The following is a 24,292-nucleotide window of genomic DNA, read 5'->3' on the forward strand; positions in this document are numbered from 1 at the left end:
TGCTTCGATTGTCCTCTGCTGCAGGGGACCTTGTTGAGTTGTTACTTTAGATGAGGAAGTTGAGCTCGAAGAAGTTCAATGATTTCCCAAGCCAGCCAACAAGTAAAAGGGCTAGAGTCCTCCGACTCGACTCGCAGTTAAATCAGCTTCCCATTTATTCAATTGCTATTAAAACAAAGGACGGTGGAATTCCTCCCTGCTTCTTCTTTAAAGTTCAAGTTGTCTGAAGGGAACCACAGGGGGCAGCCTAGTGCAGCAGAAGATGATAAAACAGGCTGGAAGCCCAGCCTGTGCTCCTTCCAGCTGAGTGAACTTAACACGTCATTTAGCTTCCCTGGGTCTCCATTGCCTCTTTTAAAAAAAACTACTAGTACGGTAAGAAAGATGATGCCATGTGGTTCCTCCTAGTTGTGAGATTTTATTTAAGCCAAACTTAGACAAGTGCTCCTTCTCTGCTCATATATTTTATGAAATACCATTTTCTGCAATGGATTTTTTTTTTCTCTGCAAATATGAACCCACAGAGGAAAAACAGAGGAATGCTTTCTTTAGTGGAAGTCTGAAAATGTTCCCTTGTCTCTCTTTCTCTTTCCTTCTCTCTGTCTTTTTCTTTCTTTTAGCATTATTAAGTTAAACCCTATGCCAAAGGCTAGGGAAATCCCCAGGGAACAACAGCAAATGGTTTCAGGTAGCTGGCTGCATCTGAAAAGATGTTTTCCGCCTGGATCTCTTACTACTTGGCAGAACTCCAATTCCACCTACATTTTTTTGTTGCCTCTTATTACAGATTTTTAAAGTGCCTTACTTTCCCATCCTATTTCTAATAATGTGAAAGCTTGACCCAGGATTGTTCTTTATAGTTCCAGCTTCCATAAACCAAAGATTCTGAGAGGGGAACGAGTCTTCAGAGATCAATTGATCCTATCCTCTGTCTTTGAACAGATAAAATATTTTTCCGTTAACAGAAGAAGCATCTGATCCCCAGAGAGCCGGTGACTTATTTAAGGCTTCACACAGCTAGCAAGTGTCCTCCTACAGTACTTACTCCATTCTTATGGAAGGACAATTTATTGGTGATCCCGGCTCTCCCAGAAAATCACAATGGAAGTCAAAATGAGTAAACCATATGATCATTGGTTGCTTTCATTTTATCACACGTCACAAATTCTTATAGTTCTAACCATATTTTGATGCATTATTTATGAGAGCCATCTGGTCACAGGTTTGCAGAGAAAACTGTAATTTTAAAAGTGTGCTTCATTCTTCCAGGAAACACACAGCATAGCTTGGATCTAGCCTTCAACTGCCCATCAGTGATATGTGGCACAATCAGAATTGTTAACTGCATTTTTTAAAAATTGGGGTATAACGTACGTACACCCTCCAAGGTAGCCACTATTTTAACTTCTATCATCAGAAATTCGTTTTGAAGTGCAAAACCAAATGTTTTTGGACTTCATACTAATGGAATCATATAGTGTAGACTGTCTTGTGTCTCCTTTCTTTCATTCAACATTATGTCTCTGAAACTGTTAACTACATTCTAAAATTGCAATTCACTTTCTGGCTCAAGTCCACAGGGAGTCTCTCAAAATTGGGTATATAATATGCCATCTGTACACAGGTATTTGTAGTCTTTAAAGAAAGAAAAAAGGCAGTGGAGAAAAGAACTTTTTAAAAATGACTAGAATGATCTATACTGCTCGTCACCTACTCTTGCACCATTAACTTTGTCTTCATCTCAGCTTTTAAATGGGCTCTGATCCACTCAAGTATTCTCTTTCCTTCTCCTCATAATGGATAAATACTTATCCATATCCAGCATTCCTCATTAGTGTTCCATAATCATTGGTCTAAAAGCTGGAACTTGCCTGAAGCTATCATCTAACACAGACCTCTCTCATTGACAAGAAAAGCATTATTATTTCCTATTTTGAGATTCAGCAGATGTTTACTGAATACATATAATCTTCAGGATGTTTTTCTAGATATTATGGGGGGAGTACAAAAATAGAGCAGGCATGGGGTTCTACCCTTATGAAACTCTACCCTCGAAGAGAAGCAGAGTAGTATGGATATCTACAAAAGAAATCATAATATAATCTATAAAACATTAAATGATACCTCTGAGTTTAAAGAAAAAAAAGTGCTGTGTGAGATCAGGGGGAAAGGTAACCTCTGGTGTCAAGGAAGCTTGGCAGGGAAATATTGGTACTAGAAGGATTATTAAGAAGTAGGATGCCATGGCTAGGTAGACTTAGTCATGCAGTGGTGGAGGAAAGCATTTTAGGTACATAACTATAAGAACAAAGACATTGAATTGGGAAATCATGCAGCAGGTACGGGGAGCAGTAATCCAGTTTGACCCAACACTACAGCAAGTGATGAAGAAACTTAGGGCCCAAGGTGGTTGAGGATTACCCAAAGCCATAGCACTAAGGAGAACCAGGATGGGGACTGAATCCCAGGGATCTTCTTTCTTTAATGTTCTTTCTATACCTTGATCAAGGCAACATTTAGCTAATGCATACCTTCCTTACAACAACCCATTATAGATTTCCATTAATCAATTAATGGGAATTAATTAATTAATTGATTGGTTCAATGAACAAATGGACATTATCATCTCCAAGGCTGATTTAGAATGTTTTATAAAAGTGGGAAGTAGGGCTAACATTGAGCTAAGATAACTTTCCTTTCTTTTTTTTTTAATTTATTTTTTTATTCTGTTCAGTTAGCCAACATATAGTACCTCATTAGTTCTTGATGTAGCGTTCAACTTCCTTTCTCTTTAATTTCTAGAACTTTTCAAGTTATACCTCAGAGAAAATACCATAAATAACTGAGAGAATTAAATAAACCATGGAAAATGATCTCTGTATCATGTTTTCTACATGATATCCCTACACCAACTCTAAGCATTGACTCTACATGTGGTTTTTCCATAACTACTTTAACTTATTTTTGAGCAAGGGATAATACAGAAGAATCTGAAACCTTCCATTCTTGAACTAAAGTTTAAAAACATTCCTAATATTGTAGTACAACAAGACTCACTTCCTTTTAGCTTATCAACCACCAAAAGACATTTCCCCTTTGTACTTGTTATGTTTAATGTAACTATGGAGACACAATACTTTCTATGCAACGAACACACATGATTCTGGTTTAATGTACTCATTTTCTGAGAAACATTAAAAAAATTGTGGTCACTATTAAACCTTTGTGCTACTTTGGTATTTCAATGTAAATGCAGTACATATGTTAGTAAAATTCATGGGGGAATATAGTTACGAACCAATGACTATGGATTCTTTCTAATTCCACTGAACTGTTCCTATGAAAATGTTGGTGCCAGAAAAAAAGAAAAAGGGTAATTTTTATTTGAACAAATTAGTCTATCAGACAATTTTATAAATTATAGGGTATATAAAGTTGAGTTTTGAGAATCCTATTTCTAGGCATATGATAGGCTAGACATTCAGACTGCCCTTTCCACTGAAAATATTTAAATTTTTAAAAAATCCTAAACCTCTTCAAAGCACTGAAGCATAAACTAGAAACCAAGGAATTATCAACCCAAAGGGAAGTAAAGTAGGAACCCGGACAGGTAACTGACAACATGGTTCAGGGATATAACACCAGGAGGCACCATTTATATTCTATTCACCTAAATGTCACTGTAATTGCTCAGTTCTATGGCCTTGAAGTTGTTTTTGTCCGAACTTGTATTTGCTCAAGCTGGTGAACTTCAGCTTTGTTTTGGGTAGGGGGAGCTGGGACAGAAGATAAAGCCTAAGGCTTGGAGAATCCTATAAATAAGTCATCCTATAATAAAATAAGTATGCGGTGCCAGGTGGCTCGTCAGTTGAGCATCTGACTCTTGATTTTAGCTCAGGTATTGATCTCACAGTTGTGAGTTCAAACCCCACATTAGGCTCCAGGCTGGGTGTGGAGCCTACTTTAAAAAATAAAATAAAATAAGTAGAATAAAATAAAATAATTCTATAATAAATCTTGGACACTTTAGGTGTGGGTGAAAAACCTATGTACCCGTTCATCCTCGGATGACTGCAAGGAAAATTCCTATTGAACTAAGCCAAACAGAGGGCCAAAAAATTCTCTTGCTGGAAGACTGCTATTTCATGATAATCTACAATCAAGATAGATCTCAAACTCCCCAGTCCATTATTATAAGTTGAGTAGGCCCCACATGCATGGAACAACAAATGCAAGTTGTTTTTAGAGGATAGTATCTCAATAAACCATTTTCTAAGGAAAATGAACAGCTCACAGCAACAAACATTAACCGCCCCCAAAAATAAGTTATATGGGTGAAAACAGCAGAAACAATATCCAATAGAAACAACAGAAAACTCCCACAAAGATTTCAGTTATTTGAATTATCAACCACAGAAAGTGAAATAACTTTTATTTCTTTTAAAAAATATAAAATGGAAAACACTTATTCAAAACAAGAAACAACAGAAAATAGTCTAGCAGATTTTTTTAAAATTCTAGAAATGAAAAACATAGTAATGGAAATCAATAACTCAGTGGATAGGTTTAGCAGCAATTAGACACAAATGAAGAGAAAGTTAAGAACAGAAAGATATAGCAATAGAAATTATCCAGCATACACTAAAAAGAGACAAGGAAGGGGTGCCTGGATGGCTCAGTTAGTTAAGCATCAGCCTTCAGCTCAGGTCATGATCTCAGGGTCTTAGGACTGGGCCTCATGTTGGGTTTCCTGCTCAGCAAGGAATCTGCTTCTCTGCTTCTCCCCCAGCATTTCCCCCTGTTCAAGCTCACTCTCTTGTGTGCTCTCTCTCAAATAAATAAGTAAAATCTTTTTAAAAAAGAGAGAAGGAAAAAGGAAACATGAAAGCAGTTAATAGATATGTAAAATAAAGTAAGATATTCTTTAACATACATCAAACTGATTGGAGTTCTGGAAGGAGAAGAACAAGAAAATGGTACAGAGGAAATATCTGAAGAGACAGTAGCAGAGAATTTTCTAGGACCGATCTGTTTCAAAACACAGATTTAAATGCAAATTTGTTGTTAGGAGAATGAAAAGACTGCTGAATGAAAAGACTAGTCATACACAGGGAGAAAATATTTGCAAATAACATTTGTCAAATGACTTGTGTCCAGAATATACATATATAAAGAATTCTCAAAATCCAACAATAAGAAAACAAACAATCTGATAAAATAATGGACAAAAGTTTTAACTATATATCTCACCAAAGAAGTATCATGGATGGCAAATAAGCTATGAAAAGTTGTTCAACATTAGTCATTACTGAAATATAAATCAAAACCACAATTAGATCCTACTACACATCTGTTAGAATAGCTAAAATAAAACAATCTGACAATACCAAGAGCTGGTGAGAACAAGAAGCAACCACATTCTCTCAAATACTCTCGAATTGCAGACTTAAATAAGTACAGTTTAATGTACTGAAGTTTTGTGTACCTTATAAAACTGAAGCCTAATGGTACAGATACTCTAGAATAGACAGTTTGGCAGTTTTTTATAAAGTTAAACATAGAATTACCACAGATGGAGCAATCTCAGTTTTGTGTATTAACCAGAGTGAAATTAAAACGTATGTTCATTCAGAAAACCTGGGCATAAATATTAATAGGTTTATTTTTAATAACCAAAAATTGGAAACAGCCCAGATTTCCACTGACGGGGCAATGAATAAACTGTAGTAGATCCATAAAATGGTATATTACTTAGCAATAAAAAAGGAATAAACTCTTTTTTTAAAAAAATATTTTATTTATTTGACAGAGATCACAAGTAGGCAGAGAGGCAGGCAGAGAGAGAGAAGGAAGCAGGCTCCCTGCTGAGCAGAGAGCCTGATGCAGGGCTCGATCCCAGGACTCTGGGATCATGACCTGAGCCGAAGGCAGAGGCTTTAACCCACTGAGCCACCCAGGTGCCCTAGGAATAAACTCTTGATACACATAAGAACATGGATGAATCTCAAAAGCTTTTTGCTAAGTGAAAGAAGTCAGACTCAAAAGATTACATATGTATGATTCCATTTACATAACATTCTAGAAAAGACAAACTATAGGAGCAGATTAGTGGTTACCTGAGGTCAAGTGTGAGGTGAGGGTCTGATCACAAGGCAGTAGCATAGAGGAATTTTGGGGGGTTGTGTTCCATATCTTGATTGTAGTGGTAGTTTTAGGACTCTACACCTTTGCCAAAGCTTATTCTTACTGTGTGTTATATAATTTTTCTAAGACCAAGATGGACAAACTGGGTAAAATACAGTAGGGTCTCTGATGATCTCTGCTGGCCAAAGGCAAACGATGCTCAAGAAAAAGTAAGGTCAATTCTTATTCTGACATGAGATTATGAACCAAACCTCATTTAAAAGTGAATAGTATTTCTGGGGCGCCTGGGTGGCTCAGTGGTTAAGCCGCTGCCTTCGGCTCAGGTCATGATCTCAGGGTCCTGGGATCGAGCCCCGCGTCAGGCTCTCTGCTCAGCAGGGAGCCTGCTTCCTCCTCTCTCTCTGCCTGCCTCTCTGCCTACTTGTGATTTCTCTCTGTCAAATAAATAAATAAAATCTTTAAAAAAAAAAAAAAAAGTGAATAGTATTTCTAATTTTAGATTGCTAACATAGAGCAGGAAATAACCAATATACATCAGACTTAAATAAGCACAGTTTAATGTACTGTAGTTTTGTGTACCTTATAAAACTGTAAAACATATGGAGACTAAGAATCAAAGACGTTGTTGAAATTGTATGTTTGAAGAAACAAGATGAGCTCTTGAATCTTTCACATTTCAGCCAGCTGTTTTGCCATTAGAAAGCTAATTTTAGAGGGAGTAATCTTCTTATAAAATACAGTGTAATTAAGAAAAGTAGAGTTTTGTGGTTTTTTGTGTGTGTGTGTGTTTTTTTTTTTTTTTTGAGACTTCTAATTCAGAGTTGTACAGAGTGCTTGGTTTTCTGAACCAATCCAGCAACCTGAGAATATCCTGAACCATAAATCTAAGGTTAAGCCAAGAAACTTAATGCTAAAGAATCATAATTAACTTCTATAAGAATTGAGTTCCAGCTCCTTTATATCAATGGACTTTAAAATTTAAAAAAACTACAAATAATTTTTTCTTCAATCTGTGAAAAACAACATGGAAATCATAGTGTGTGAGATTACCCTTTCCCGCAAGCCAAACAACTATATTTGCTGTGTAATGCATGTAAGAGAAATGTGCTTGCCTACTCTTGCTGACGACAGTAATAGCTGCTTCCCTTGCTTTCTTTTTCTGGAAGGAATCATCAGCAACTTGGAACACACTGCCACAATTTTTGAACAATGGTATTTTAAAAAAAATGTAAGGCATCAAACCCAAAGAGTCAAACCTAAACCAAATAACTTAGACCACAAAGTACAAACTAGTTTCCCCCATTTCTCAAAATTACTGAAACTGGGTGCACACCAAATCTCCAGTTTTTATAGTACCATGAGGACACTGCCACAAATGCAGACATTCTTTATTTTTCAGGCCAAAATTAGGCCATCCTTTTCACCCTGTTACAAAGACTAACAATGTCTTTTCACAGCTAACTATTGACACAAACTAGATTAAGAGAAGACAATTTCATGAAATTCCTTACAGGTTCAAGGGCTATAGGAAGAAGGATATAAGTGTGTTGTAAGCAGCTTATTCAGTGCATGAGTTTCTATTAAATTATGTAATAAAAATCTTAAGTTATAAATAATCCAACCAACTCCAGTCACTAGAGTAAGTTATTCTAACCAGCCAAGAACGCAAGAAACTTCTACAGGAAGAAAAAAAAATAACAAAACACCCAAGGAAACTAGCATCTTATACTATGCTGGAATCATGCTTTTTCTGAGGTTTTATTGTCACCTAATTATCATAAAATAGTGCACCCGGTCACACAATTAAAGCCAGTATCTACTGGCTTTACAGATCATGAGACTGCTGACTGGCTGAACATACTGGTGTGTGGTTAGGAAAACCATATCATTGAACTCTTGGCCACTGGCTGTGACATTTATAAGAATGTTGGCAATTTACCCACAACTACTACTGAAATTTAAAAAAGTGTTTTAAACCTTTCCTTACATTTCCACGTTAAAAACGATCTTAGGTATGTAGGAATGGAGAAAAACTGTGGAGAAATTATTCCAATCAGGCTGGTTTTGAGTGGATACATGTTTACAAAATGTTGTGAGATGGTCAGATAAGCAGTTCTAATGCATACTACACAGTTATCATGAGTCATGTGCTGCCTGAGAATTTTCAGTCTATCAGAGTGGCCCATATGTTGCTTTTTATCAAGTCAATTTCATTTCAGAATCAAAAGTGAAAAAAAAAAAAAAAGAAAAAAGAAAACTTTAAAACCCAAGCAAGTCATCTGTGGCAAGAGTGGGGCCTCTTGCAAAAACAAAACAAAACCCAGAAACCCATACAGACTAACACATTTTTGAGAAACAGGCCTTGGTTTCAGAGCATTACTGCAGCATTTAATTCACGTGCTAGGCCTCTCAAGTACTTTTATAGTCCATTTTTAAAGAGTTTTTGTGCCTTCAGAGATTTTACCACATTTTTTTTAAAGATTTTTTAAAGTAATCTCTATAGCCAATGCAGGGCTCGAACTCACAACCCCTTACGCTCCACCGACTGAGTCAGCCAGGCACCCCATGATTTTACCACTTTTAGTAGAAACACTGTGGTAGTTTCCAAGCAGTAGCGCTTAACTTATTTTCAGAAACTACATTTTAGCGACTAAAGCAGCACTGTGGATAAGAGGGTTATGTCCTCCTTGCAGTGCTGTGGCTGATTGTTACAGCATTTGAGAACTCTTTGATACGGACAGGGTACAGGGTCACCTAAAGAAAAACATTCTCCTAAAAAGGTGATAGCTTTCCTTATAAGAAATGACACGGAAAGTCTAACAGGCACGATTTCATTTATTTCATTTTGATTGCCTAAGTTTTCAGCGGGGCAGTATTCTATTTCAAGGCCATTCTGTTGCAAAACTTTGCTTTGTGGCTCTAACATAGCTGTGTCTGTTGTAAACCGGAGAAGACAGCCAAAAAAAAAAAAAAAGAAAAAAGAAAAGGGAAGAAGAAGAGATCAGGGTAAAGAGTACTCCATATAATTTTTCACATGAAGTAGGTGACAGACTTTTAAAACCAAAATTTCTAAGTTTTCTGAGCTTCTACCCTAAATGACCCCTGTTTTTATTAAAGATTACGGTGATCCCTATGGAGATGCTAAAGTTTAGGACAAAAATGAGTTAAGGACAGTTAACTGTCTAAACAAATGATTGTCATCTGTATACTGTGAGAATTATGAAGACCAGCAACAACAGTCACTCGTCATTTATTGAGGACGGATAAGGTATGTAGTCTTTTGTGATTCCTTTTGAGGTTTCAGGATTTGAGGTGAGGTTTAAGGATAAAAATGGGAGACCAAAAATTTATCAGTTAAAATAACTGTCTGCATTGATGTATTTTTGGCTGATGGGGGGAAAAAAGGGAATATGTCTGTGGAATTTCTTTTTGTAAATGCCTATTTGTGTGGGTATATATAGGCGCTTGAATTTTTTTTTCTAATGGCAATAGTTAATGATCATTCGTTCCAAATACAGAAATTGTATTAAGAACTAGGACAACTATTTTTACAAAATGAATGATAGGCAATGTGGTGAAAGATCTGAGAACTACCTCAAAAAACTGTAGCCTTGATCATAAAATATTCAAAAGTAGAGAGTGGCTGAGATACAGCTGGTGTTGTGTACTTGCAGAGAAAGGGAGGTAGCTTTTTGAAGATTAAAAAGTCAGGGATTTTTCCCCAGTAGCTCCAAATCTGGACTATGATTTGTGATCTTAATAGATTCTATGTTGCGAACGAGCTCAAACAAACAAAACTAATAACAACAATAACAACAACAACAACAAAAACAGTCCTTCCATGAGCTGCTTCATGTCTGGGCCTTTGATTCCAGTCTTGTTCTATACAAAAATTCCTTTTCTGTTCCATCTAAACTTATATATTTTTTTAAGGACCTTACAAATTTCTCAGAGGTAGCTGCACAGTTCTTGAAAATATGAGCGTCATAACTTCCCATTCCAAGGACTTTAACTAGGTCAAAAAGGAAAAAAAATTGAGTGAGGTTTCTTATGCCCTGAATATGAAGATTTCGCTGGAACAAGAAGCTAATAATCACGGTCCAGAGACATAGTCTTTTCGCCAGCAAAACATATGTCACACACATCTCTCCTGTTCTAGTTCCAGAAATTGACAGATCTCACTTCATACTGGCTTAACATCTGGAACAAAACCTTGCTTCATAGACAGTGCATTCACTTAAGGCATAAATCTTTTTCTGACAATTCAGAGCAGTGACAGTGACAAGAACAAATTATTTTGGAAGACATTTTCTCACCTACACTAGTGAGCAGCTTTGAATGTGTCCAGTCCAGAGGATATTCTTATTGATCCAAATCAGCTTTTGATCCAGTTATTCAAATTCTCTGAATTTCTAAGTTCTGAGGACTGAGGTTAGCAATTTCATTAGCAATTCTTCCCCAAACTTTCATCTGCCATGATTTCTAATACACACTAACCTCCAAACGGGCTTGTTTAATCTTTCCTGTTGCTTTGGAAACCCCTATGTATCATCATTTAGAATCTATTTGTATTATTATAGTTCTTTAGACTCACTGTGTTCTCATCTTCAGGTATGAAGATCTGATTTATAGTGACTGCTTTTATACATAGGACTTACTAATATTTTAAAAATTTGCTTTTCCTGGGGTGCCTGGGTGGCTCAGTTGGTTAAGCAGCTGCTTTCATCTCAGGTCATGATCCCAGCGTCCTGGGATCGAGTCCCACATCGGGCTCCTTGCTCGGCAGGGAGCCTGCTTCTCCCTCTGCCTCTGCCTGCCATTCTGTCTGCCTGTGCTCGCTCTCCCCCCCCCTCTGATGAATAAATAAAATCTTTAAAAAAAATTTGCTTTTCCTTAAATATATGCATTGGTTGAAGTATTAATAAAGCTTCTGTATTAGATCTTATCGATCATACTACATCTATACAGGCAATGTGTTTCACTTTGCACATGTTCTGTAGCAAAATAAAACCAAACCTAAGTAAGTAAAATAGAGGGTCAAGTAAACAATCGAGTGGACTCTCCCAAAGCCACAACCACTTCTTTACCCTAATTTATAGTTTCATTACTGGCCACACTTTTATTCTCCTTACTTTTTTTAGTTTCTTCCTTAGATCTATCCCTTACATATGCTTTTGGATAATAACACTAACCTCTACTGAATTCCTCCTTCCAAGGCAGCTTGGCCAGTTTCATTTGAACTCTAGATGGCCCATATGATACAAAAGGCTATATCCTGAAGACCCAGGAATGTAATAATAGTAATGTTATTTCTATTGCCTTTTCTCTCCTCTACTCTTTTACCTATCACCACTAAATGAAGGTACTATTAAACTAAATACCTCTCTCTGCTTGTTTTGTTTTAATATCCCCCCTCGCCTTTTTGGGGGGATTTTGGGGTTTTGGGATTTTTTGGGTTTTTTGGCTTCATAGAGTACAACTGTTTTAGAGCAGAGAAGTTGAGAGAATCCTTCCTCTATCATTTTCAGGGTAGGAAAGATGATTTAGTAATACTCCAATCTTTGACTAATTTTCCTGCTTAAAGTGTTATGATAGAGGTGAGTCTGGGTGGCTCAGTAAGGTACGCAACTGCCCTCAGCTCAGGTCATGACTCCAGGATCCTGGGATCGAGCCCTAAGTTGGGCTTCCCACTCAGCGGGGAGCCTGATTCTCACTCTGCCTCTGCTGCTCCCCTGGTTGTGTGCTCTCTCTCTCTCTCTGTGAAATAAATTTAAAATTTAAAAAATATTACTAAAGCTTACTTAACAACATTAATCACTAGGGCAATGCAACCAAAACTACAATAAGATACCATCATACCCTTTTATGCCAATAAGAATAGATTAAGAAAAAATTGAACAACCAAATAAATCAAAACCTGACAATACCAACTGGAGCAACTAGACCTCTTATACTGCATCACTGGTGGGAATGCAATATGGTACAGCCACATGGAGAAATAGTGTGAGAGTTTCTGATAAACAAAGTCTTATCTTAAGGCCCAGCAAGTCCCCCTCCTAAGTATTTACCTAAGGAAAATGAAGACACAGGTCTACACAAAAACCTGTGTGCAAACATTTAAAGGCTTTATTTGCAATCACCAAAAACTGGAAATATCCCAAGTGTCCCTCAGTTGGAAAATAGATAAACAAACTATGGTTGGACTGCTACTCAGCAACAGAAAGAAACAAACCACTGATGTATGCAACATGCAACATGGCAAATTTTAAATGCATTATGCTAAGTAAAAAAATAAAAAACAAAAGTTACATATTGTATGAATCTATTTATTTGCTATCCTGGAAAAGGCAATATAATGGGAATAAAATCCAATCAGTGGTTGCCAAGGGCATATGATGGAGAAATTGACTATGTCAGTAGAACTCAATGAAGTCGTAGAAGATTCTAGTATTGTTCTCATTACATGAAACTTAGTAGTAATGAAAACAGGGGAAGAAAAAAAAATAATGTGCAATAAATCAGCCAAACAGTTATAACTAAAATGTCTGTATCCCATGAGTCATTACCTGTGGACCAAATTTAAGAGGAAGTGACCTTGTTAGCTGTCCTTTCACTACTTCCTGATAGTAAGATAAAGTTAAAAATGCTCTGCTTTTGCATGTAGACTTTCTGCAGTAATAGTCCATTAAACAAAATTGAATTTTAAAATATGTTAAGCATATAGAATAGTGAAAAAAGCCTGTGCCCATATAAATTTAATAAATGCTATAATTTTGCCATATTTGTTTAGATGCTTCTTTAAAAAGCAATACAAGGGGGAAAAAAGCAAAAAAAAAAAAAAAAAAAAAAGCAATACAAGGCTACAATACAGTTGAGGTCCCAAATTTATCCAATTTCCCACATTCCTCCTCTAGAGGTAGCCACTGTCCTGAGGCTGGTATATATCCTTATATTTCAAGGATTTATCCATGTTGGTAGATGTCAGGAGATTTCACTCATTTTATTTTTTTTAAGATTTTATTTATTTATTTGATAGACAGAGATTACAAGTAGTCAGAGAGGCAGGCAGGGAGAGAGGAGAAAGCAGGCTCCCCGCAGAGCAGAGAGCCTGGTTTGGGGCTCGATCCCAGGATGCTGAGACCATGACCTGAGCCAAAGGCAGAGGCTTTAACCCACTGAGCCACCCAGGTACTCCAATTTTATTTTTTTCCAAATTTTTATTTAAATTCGAGCTAGTTAACATATAGTGCAATACTGGTTTCAGGAGTGGAATGTAGTGATTCATCACTTAGATAAAACACCCAGTGTTCATTCCAATAAGTGCCCTCTTTAAAACCAACCCATCACCCATTTAGCTCATCCCCCAAGTCCCTCTATCAACCTCTGTTCTCTAACGTTAAGAGTCTCTTATGGCTTGCTTCATTCTCTTTCTCTCTCTTTTCTCCTCTTCCCCTATGTTCACCTATTTTCTTTCTTAAATTCCACATAGGAGTGAAATCACATGGCATTTGCCTTTCTCTGACTTATTTCTCTTAGCATAATAGACTCTAGCTCCATCCATATCATTGCAAATGGCAAGATTTCATTCTTTTTGATGGCTGAGTAATATTCCACTGTATACATATACCACATCTTTATCCCTTTATCAGTCAATGGATATTAGGGCTCTTTCCATAGTTTGGCTATTGCTGATAATGCTGCTATAAACTTCGGGGTACATGTACCCCTTTAAATCTGTATTTTTGTATCCTTTGGTTAAATAGCTAGTAGCACAATTGCTGGAGTATAGGGTAGCTCTATTTTTAACTTTCTGAGGAAAGTCCATACTGTTTTCCAGAGTGGCTGCACCACTCTGAATTCCGACCAAGAGTGCAAGGGGGTTCCACTTTCTCTGCCTCCTCACCAAGATCTGTTGTTTCCTGTGTTGTTAATTTTAGCCATTCTGACAGGTGTGAGGTGGTATCTCATCATGGATTTGATTCGTATTTCCTTGATGATGGGTGATGTTGAGCATCTTTTCATGTGTCTGTTAGCCATCTCGATATTTTCTTTGGAGAAGTGTCTATTGATGTCTTCTGCCCATTTCTTAACTAGATTATTTGTTTTTTGGGTATTGTTTTGGGAAGTTCTTTATAGATTTTGGATATTAACCCTTTATCAGATATGTCACTTGTAAATATCTTCTCCCACTCCATAGGCTCCCTCTTAGTTTTGTTGATTTTTCCTTACTAATTTTAATTATTGTATAATACCCCATTGCATGATTACAGACATTTATAATCACTACTAGTCATCATTACTGCAAATAGTACCCCAGTGAACATCTTCATAGCATCTCCTGGGGCATATGTGTAAAAGCTTCTCTAGGTGCAGGATTTTCAAACTTTTATGGCCAATCCGTATGGTGAAAAACAATTTCACATTCTATTCCATATATGCCTACGTGCAGAGTATATCATCACAGGCCGAGTTGCCTAAAAGGAGATCTGTGTGACAGAAATCTGTGTGCAGGGCATTTATTGGGGAGTGTCCTGGGATCCGCACTTGTGGCAGAGTGAAAGAAGCAGGAATGAGCAGAGAAAGTTTTGGGGTCTAATGAAGTGGCAGCAAAAGCCTCAGTTGATCCCACATTTGCTGCAGTGATCTTTCATCAGAGTAATATTGAATTGGGACAAGGGAATCAGGACTTTATATACCTGTATTGACCAGTTACTGGATACAGCTGCACCCAGGAAGAAGGCGTGACCTTGGGGGAGTAGCTGTCTTCCTGGAAAGAGTCCTGGAGAGGGACTCAGCTAAAACTGTAGACTGCCAACCCTCCCAGAAGCTGTGTGAACTAACACTTCAGTCCTGGAGCGGGAGAATCAAGGTGGCACACAAAACCATCCCTAACCTAATATTTTCTGTTCTGTTTCGTTTATAAAAAAATGTTTATTTTAACCCTTAAATCGATTTCATAATCCACTAATGGATCATGAATCACAGTTTGGAAAAAACTGCTTTAGAGTATATACCCAGAAATGGAATTGCTGGATGGTAGGGCATATGTATTTTCAATTTTACTAAATATTGCCAAACGGCTTTCCAGAAGGATTTGGCCATTTAACATTCCCAGCACCAAAGCATGAGAGTTCCAGTTTTCCTACAGCCTCAATAACCCTCGGTGTCATCAGATTTTTAAATGTTTGCCCATCTGATAGATGTATTACTGGGATAATACAGTAGAGAATCTGAAACCCATCCTTTGATGAAGCGAAAACATTCCCAATATTGTAGGACACCAAAGACTGACTTCCTGCTGGCTTATCAACCACCAAGAGACATGTGTATTTCCCTGATAATGGGATAGCATTCAGTTTTTAGTCTTGCAAAATAAATATTTTAGTCTTTTTTTTTTAAGATTGTATTTATTTCAGAGAGAGAAAGAGAGAGCACACGCATGTGCAAGCATGAGCGGGGAGAGGGGGAGGAGTAGAAGACACCCCACCAAATGAGGGGCCCTATGCAGAGTTCAATCTCTCAGGACCCTGGTTCATAAACTTGAGCCAAAGGCAGGTGCTTAACCGAATGAGCCACCCAAGTGCCCCAAATCTTTTAGACTTATAATCTGTTCTATAGCTCCTAGCAAAGACATAACATATAACAGCACAAAATACCTGTAGATCGAAGGAGAAAATTCTATGCCTTGAAACATGGCATCGAATATTTCACTTTTTTTGAATCCCCTAGGCAGTGTGGTTTGGTAGAAGCCTATTGGCTCAGAAATTGTGAGGCCTAGGCTCTGATCAAGTCCCACCATGGGATTTGGTAAATTCACTCCACCTTGCTGTTCCTCAGTTTCTTCATCTCTACGATAAGGATTTTCCTATATATTCATGAGTTTGGAATACTGAGTACTCACAACTGATTGATACTATGTAGCAGAGAAATCAAAGAACCAGGAATCTGGGGATCTGGATTCTAGTCCTAGCTCTCCTCCCACAAGTGGATATTTATGACCTTGGACAAATGGTCACAACTTTGCAAATGGTCACTCTGGGGAAAATGAAATGGTTACAAGATGACCTCTAAGGTTCCTTCCCACTCAAAAATCCTATGTTCTGGTTCAGAGAAACATGAAATCAGTTTATGAAAGCTGACATTCTCATAGAGCCATCATGATGTAGGTCAGTGATACATTTTAAATCCATCTCTGATTGCCTTTCCCACCTCAATTGCACTATAACCCAATCCATTTAGCCCTACCCTCATCCAGTTGCATTACCTGAACTCTTGCCCTCGAGATTTTCCCTTGCAAGCAACAACCATTTTTTTTTTGTCAAAGAGCGAGAGCGAGCACAGGCAGACAGAGTGGAAGGCAGAGTCAGAGGGAGAAGCAGGCTCCCTGCGGAGCAAGGAGCCCGATGTGGGACTCGATCCCAGGATGCTGGGATCATGACCTGAGCCGAAGGCAGCTGCCCAACCAACTGAGCCACCCAGGCGTCCCACAACAACCATTTTTATTACCTTTAGTATTTCAATCCTTGCTGCTAACCTTATGGCAAACAGAGCCCCGTGCTATGTGATCATCAAGAAAATATGAAACCGAAGAATAGGTTTCTTGTCTCCGCTAATTCCCTATCCTTTCTTCGCATAGAGTTTGTTTAAAACGAGCTGTATCGTTATCTACTCTCATCAGCCTGAATCAAGGATTCTGTGGCTCTCCTTTCTTCACTGTGCCATCCACGACCTTCCAGGCAGCACTGCACAGGCCAGCAGGGTTCGCCAGCACTGCCCTATTGTGCCATCTCAAAAAGCTTTTCTTCCATTTCAGTTCGAATACATTCAAATAAAAGCTTCATGCCAACTTCTTTCTGTTTCCCTTTCGGTAGAATTTAAAACTCTGTAAGTTACAATTACAACATCTAAATTCTATTAAATCAGTAAGTGATGTTTATTAAATTCAAAATGCTGATAAAATAATTACAACCAATTATGAAATCACAGGGTTATAAGCAGAGAATGTAGAAGAAGGATATCCATTTCTAGGAGACAGGACAGCAAATGGGGACTGTAAAGAGACGAAAATGGCCTAAGAAGCAGCTCTGGAGATCTTTTTGGTTTTAATTAAAATCTTTATCATTAAAAGGCCATTTTTCTCCAAATTCTGAATAAGGTAATTGTTAGAGTTCTCCCCTTCTGGATTAACTTTGTCTTTAATATAACTAGTTTGATATAACTGACCAGTCCATCTCTCTATACACATTTGTAGGGGAGCCCAATCCTTATAGACGGCAGAGGCTTAAATTGTTTCTTTCAATTAAGAACCTCATGTCCTGGGGCGCCTGGGTGGCTCAGTGGGTTAAGAAGCTGCCTTCGGCTCAGGTCATGATCTCAGGGTCCTGGGATTGAGCCCCGCATCGGGATCTCTGCTCAGCAGGGAGCCTGCTTCCTCCTCTCTCTCTGCTTGCCTCTCTGCCTGCTTGTGATCTCTCTCTGTCAAATAAATAAATAAAATCTTTTAAAAAATTAAAAAAAAAAAAAAAAGAACCTCATGTCCTGAATCTGAAAGAATGAGAGGCTATCTCCACCATCCTGGAGAGAGGCATGGGAGAACAACGCATAGGCCGTAATGCTCCCTCCTCTTAGATATCAACACTGGACAGTGACTTTTCTACCAAGAACAGAAAGAAAGGAGAGGAGGAATCTAGCAATCTCAAGCTATATCTGGATTATCATATTTCTTCTTTAGAAAGATTAGCCTGGCAACAAAAGGAAGGTAGGGTTGAAGAGGAAAAGACAAGAGATAGGGAATCCAATGAGGTGATTTCTACAACATTTCAGGTAAAACAACAACAAACAAAAAACAAACCAAAAGAACCAGGAGTACAGTTTGAACTAGGTCAGTCGGAATGGAGATTGTGATGAGGAACAATAGGAACAGTACAACTGGATGTTAAAAAGGTTAATATCGGTTGGCTTTGATGATAAAGTGTTTGAGAAGGAGGGTGGAGAGAGGTGCCTGGATGGCTCAGTCAGTTAAGCATCTACCTTCGGCTCAGGTCATGATCTCAGGATATTGGGATAGAGCCCCAAGGCAGGCTCCCTGATCACTGGGGAGCCTGCTTTTCCCTCTCCTGCTTGCCTCTCCCTCTGCTTGCTTCTCTCCCTGCTTGTGTGCTCTCTCTCTGTCAAATAATTAAGTAAGATCTTAAAAAAAAAAAAAAAAAAGAGATTAGGGTGGGGCAGAGGAGTTGATTACTCACAGGTTTTGACTTTTGTGATTGGTACATGGTGGGTACTATTTAAGAAATTAAAGAATATAGGAGAAACAGGTTTGGGGTAAAGATAATGAATTTACCCTCAAGTACATTTTGAGTTTCAGGTGAATTTGGGACCGAGCTGTCTAGAGGCAACTGAATATACATTCCCAAAGCACAGAAGAGAGATATGTTTCTGTCTCCCAGTCTGAAGAACTATACGAAAAACAGAAGTATTTTAAGTTTACTTTTTTCAGTTGCAGGTGTTTCCCCTCACCAATAAACAGGGCATCCCTGTTGTTTACCCTTGCAGAACACATGTCTGGGCCAATCAAGAAAAAAAAAAAAAAGACTCTGTGTTGTCTGATTTGTTGAGCCTCATGTTTCCAAATATCCTAGCTGTAACAACAGTGCTGAGTCCATGAGAAAAGCTGACTCATATTTCCTGCAAGTCAGCACAGATGCCCATCCTTCCAAATTATTTGAGCCTTTGGCCACTCCCAAAGAGAATCAAAGTGTAGGAACAATTTATGAGCATCTCTTTCATTTGTTGAGAAAATTCTAGTTCATCTGTTATTTTTTTCAGAGTTAAAAAAAAAAAAAGCTTTTCCTGCCTTGTGCCCACCCCTATCCCTATGCACCAAATAGGGGTACCCTTACCTTTTGTAGAAAGTCTAGGTTCTCTCGGGATTCATTCAAATGTTCTCTATTTGTCACCTTCCATTCCCACAATCAGAATTAATCACTCCCACTCCCCCAGTCTCCACAGCAATAGTCCCACCATTTAGTGCAGAACTTCTCATAGTGTGATTTTTATTAAAGGGAAATGCCTGGGAATATACCTTGTGGCTTAGAGGCATAAGGGGCTTATCTATCTTTGCTTTCCTTTTTTACCCAGTGTAGCACTTTGTGCATAAAATCTGACTGACACAAATTTGTCCAAAAGTTACAAAAATATGGTCTTACCATTTAAAGAAAGTCAGGAGGCATAACTGTCTATGGACAATGACAGTTTAAAAAGCCACACGCCGTATAAATGGCTTTCTTTTGCAGATCATTTAAAAACTAAAAATTGAAATCAGAAGGACTTGTTGAGAAAGGTAGAAGCATTCACTTGAGGAGGGTGTTGGGAGGTGATAATTTTCAAATTTGTAAAAAAGTGCTGAGTCAAAGATGACTCCTCAGCAGGCCACCAACAGGCTAGATAGCAGTGGCTCAGACTGCTAGAGCCCTCCTGTCCCTGGACACCTCTCTCAAGGACAACATGACATTTCTCACTATTATTCTTGTGAGTTGTTCAGATAACTTGTCTTTCAAAAGTATTTCATCTGATTTGTGCTTTTAAGAAATAAGTAGATGCTGGGGTGCCTGGGTGGCTCAGTGGGTTAAGCCTCTGCCTTTGGCTCAGGTCATGATCTCAGGGTCCTGAGATTGAGCCCCACATTGGGCTCTCTGTTCAGCAGGGAGCCTGCTTCCTCCTCTCTCTCTGCCTGCCTCTCTGCCTACTTGTGATCTCTCTCTGTCAAATAAATAAAATCTTAAAAAAAAAAAAAAAGAAAGAAAGAAGTGGATAATTTGACCAGATTTCTACTAAATTTCAGTTTGTGGCTCAAATACACTGGAGTGTCATTCTAACACCATTGCACAATGAATAGAACTTGGTAATGTGTGCTGCTTTGTGGCACATCCGAAGAGTTTCTAAAGAATGATAAATCCCTGGTGGAAGGCTTTCTCACCCATAGGAGGCCCCGTGGCATAGATATCAAGACCACTTTATAGAAGGCTCCAGGTTTTCACTTAAAGACATGGGAAATTTCTGGTATAGCAATTAAAGGTAAATAGATTTAACAGGTGGAGAGGATTAGGCTGTACAATAGCTTGAGCTTCCAGAGCTTTAAACTGTTATGGTTTCAGAGTTTTCCTTCATGCACCATTCAAACCATAGTATTTAAAAATAACTTTTAAGAAAAAAACCAGATACAGTTTCAGGTGTAAAAAATGGCATAATTTCAGAAATGGCATGAGGCCCAACATCTAAGCCACATTTTTCTATGTGGCCCAGGTCTGCACTGTTAGACTCCCTTGCCCAAATCACATTTAGGGTTTAAGTTTGTTTAACTGTGACTATAGTGACATATGCGTGGGATGTTGAGAGAACTCAAGATAGGACTGGTAAGGGCTCTGAGGTATTTAAAGTCACTTCCTGAGAATACAGTCAAATACTCTTATTGTTTTTCTACTGCATTTTTTAAAAAAATTTATTTATTTGACAGAGAGAAATCACAAGTAGGCAGAGAGGCAGGCAGAGAGAGAGAGGGGGGAGGAAGCAGGCTCCCCGCGGCACAGAGAGCCCAATGCGGGGCTCGATCCCAGGACCCTGGGATCATGACCTAGCCGAAGGCAGAGGCTTTAACCCACTGAGCCACCCAGGCGCCCCTCTACTGCTTTTTAATATGTTCTTTCATAAAGTGTGTTCTTTGAAAAAAGAGTGTTATTTGATTTAAAAAACAACCAAAACTTCAAACCTTTTCAACTTTTGAAACTTCCAAGAATCCCAGTCGGTAAACTATGCTTGTAACTATACATCCATAATATTTTCTTATTTTTTTTAAAGATATATTTATTTGAGAGAGAGAGAGTGCACAGGAGTGGGGGGAGGAGGGGAAGAGGGAGAGAATTTGGAGCAGACTTCCTGCTGAGAAGGGAAGGAGTCCTACCTTGCAGGTTCAATCCTACCACCCATGGGATCATGACCTAAGCCAAAACCAAGAGCCTGATGCTTAACCTACTGAGCCACCCAGGTGCCCCATATGTCCATGATATTTTAATTGGCAAAGGTAGATAAAATATTTGCATTTTTTTCCTGCCAATTAAAAGAGTAATTTTTCTTTTAAAGATTTTATTTATTTGCGAGAGAGAGAGAGAACACACAGGCAGGCAGAGAGGCAGGCAGAGGCAGCAAGAGAAGCAGGCTCCCTGATGAGCAAGGAGCCCTACGTGGGACTGGATCCCAGGACCCTGGGATCATGACCTGAGCTGAAGGCAGATGCTTAATGACTGAGCCACCCAGGCACCCCTAAAAGAGTACTTTTTGTTGTGCCTCAAAGAGTAATTGACTAGATAGGTCTCACAGGGATTAAAACCCATGAAGGCTAAATCTGCATCCAGAGAGAACGGGAGGTTTGCAATTGGATTTTTTTTTTTTTTTACAGTTTTATTGAAATATAATTGACACACAGGGGACTGCACATAGCTAAAGTGTGGAACTTGCTAAGTATGACATAGGTATACACCTATGAAACCATCATCACAGTCTAGATAGTGGACATATCTATCATCCCCCAAATTCTCTTGTGGCCCCATATACCATAATCTCTCCCTTGCAATCACTGACTGGCCTATAGCCATACCCTCACACTGGGGATAAAAACACTGTGGGTGACACAGGCACCGGGAAGAAGGAGCCAGCCTGGCAAAGATATTTAATTTTTGGTTATATGGAATGAAAAACTCCATGCATGTAGGATATATTTAAAAATAAATGTATCGACTCAGTATTTCAAATAAAAAACCATCTTGATCTTTTGATCTTTATAACTTTATAGAATGTTTAATTATTTTAAATGTGGCAAAAACTTGCTTCCTTCTTTCTTTCCTTTTTTTTTTTACAACATTCCTCACACAAGAGTGATTTTTAAAATGAAATTTACCCAGAGCTGTAATCGCTTATTTTTTAATGAAAATTAATAGTATCAATTAGACATGCATTTAGAATAGTTGAACATAAAGGGAGAGGCACATTGTCTGGGCCATTTTGGAGCAAACGTTTACAAGACCATAGAGCATATTTTATGGTCAGAGAGCACAATTTTTCAGTGCTAAAAATTAATTGGTGCTATATTAGTACTTTTCATTATTATGTGTTAACTATCTGAGCTAAAAAGTTACACTAGTTCTTATTTCTTGGGTGGTGGTTTCTAAACTTATATGGAATGGTCCACTGAACACTTCAATGGGACCAAACAATCCTACTGATCACCAAACTCTTTTACAATTTTGGGGAGGAAACTCACCTGATACCTTAAAAAAAATACATGGTTTATAAAGTAGAATAGGAGTTATTGTTTACTGGGTAGAGTTTCAGTTTGGGATGATGAAGAAGTTCTAGTGATGGCTGTATAGCAATGTGAATATACTTAATGCCACTGAACTGTACACTTAGAAATAGTTAAAATAGTACATTTTATGTAATGTATAATTATCCAAATAAAAATATAAAAATTGATGTGATAGCAAATTTCATTAGAAAATGCACAGCTAAGCACTTAAAAATACATTTGGAACTACAACATCAATAAACTACACACTCATGGGGGCACCCAGGTGGCTTCGTTGGTAGATCATTCAACTCTTTTTTTTTTTTTAAAGATTTTATTTATTTATTTGACAGAGAGAAGTCACAAGTAGATGGAGAGGCAGGCAGAGAGAGAGAGAGAGAGAGAGGGAAGCAGGCTCCCCGCCGAGCAGAGAGCCCGATGCGGGACTCGATCCCAGGACCCTGAGATCATGACCTGAGCCGAAGGCAGCGGCTTAACCCACTGAGCCACCCAGGCATCCCAGAGCATTCAACTCTTGATCTCAGGGTTGTAAGTTCAAGCCCCATGCTGGGGGAAGGTATTGCTTGAAAACAAAATCTTAAAAAAAAAAAACTACACACTTATAAAAGTACATATTATTTTCCTTAGTAGCACATTGTACAAAAATGGTTAAGAATGACTGACTGGATTACCACTTGAAATAAAAAAACCCCACACCATTAAATGTACTTATTAAATAGCACTGATTAGGCAACTATAAGTAACACTAAGAAGACATACAAAACACTTAGAAACAACTTACATTATTTAACAATTTTCAGTGAAAGTAGTATTTTTCTGTATACAGTCTTATGTGATTGATGCTCATATATTTTTATAAGGAAACTGAAGATCAGAACATATAATTTGACCAACTTAGTGTTAAATAGGCTCAACTTTAGGTTCTTTTGTTTTACTTGAAATCCAGTTTTTTGGCCCATATATTGCCCAAAATATAGACACAGATGTCATACTGCAAACTGTGCCCAACTTCCTTGCTCTAATGGCTTTCAGTTGCAATTACAGTAAAATCTGATCTTGTTTCTTATTTTCTTAGGCCCTGGGGGAATAGGCCCTCATTCACCTCTCCAGATTCATTCCAGGCTCCTCTTTATACTTTAGATTTTCCAGCACCAGACTCCACTCAGTTCTAATAGCCAAGGTCCTTATTACGACAGATCCTTTGCACAGCCATTCCCTCTGCCTTAAACAATTCCCTAGGCCACTTCTCACATTACTGACTCCTCATCCCTCAGATGAGCCTTTCCTGACACTCTGTTGTTGTTCTTTTTTAACCTATCCTGTTATTTGCTCTCCTAGGATTCTGTTCATCACCTTTGTACATGGTTTCTTCCAAAATGTGTGAAGTATTTATTGTCCCTCTTTTTCCAACCAGTCAGTTCCATGAAAGCAGACCTTTTTCAGTTTCCCTCATGGCTATTTGCATTTCGACCAATGGTTATTGACTGACCCACTGACTGAATATTATGGAAGAAATGGAGATAGGAAATAGAGCTGTAAACTTGGTTGGTAAAAGGGATAAATGGGATAAAAGGGACAAATATTCTGCACAATCAAGAAAGTTGATTTGAGGGGCGCTTGGGTGGCTCAGTGGGTGAAGACCTCTTCCTTCGGCTCAGGTCATGATCCCAGGGTCCTCGGGATTGAGCCCCGTATCTGGCTCTCTGCTCAGCAGGGAGCCTGCTGCCTCCTCTCTCTCTCTGCCTGCCTCTCTGCCTACTTGTGATCTCTGTCTGTCAAATAAATAAAAAA

The 24,292-nt window shown here is 38.3% G+C and overlaps 1 protein-coding gene across 7 annotated transcripts in view; it reads left to right on the forward strand.

Moving 5' to 3' along the window:
* The first annotated feature begins 9,078 nt into the window (after window positions 1–9,078).
* The window catches only part of DENND4A (DENN domain containing 4A), a 145,740-nt gene continuing 130,526 nt past the window's right edge, over window positions 9,079–24,292 (forward strand). For 5 of the 7 annotated variants that reach the window (XM_082737046.1, XM_082737045.1, XM_082737023.1 and 2 more), the window contains exon 1: window positions 9,079–9,412. The gene's annotated coding sequence lies outside the window, so the exon portion shown is untranslated. The remainder of the gene's footprint in view (window positions 9,413–24,292) is intronic. The other 2 variants (XM_082737029.1, XM_082737032.1) reach the window with 1 other exon arrangement.

Source organism: Mustela nivalis (assembly GCF_964662115.1).
Source record: "Mustela nivalis genome assembly, chromosome: 6".
Classification (NCBI taxonomy): Eukaryota; Metazoa; Chordata; class Mammalia; order Carnivora; family Mustelidae; genus Mustela; species Mustela nivalis.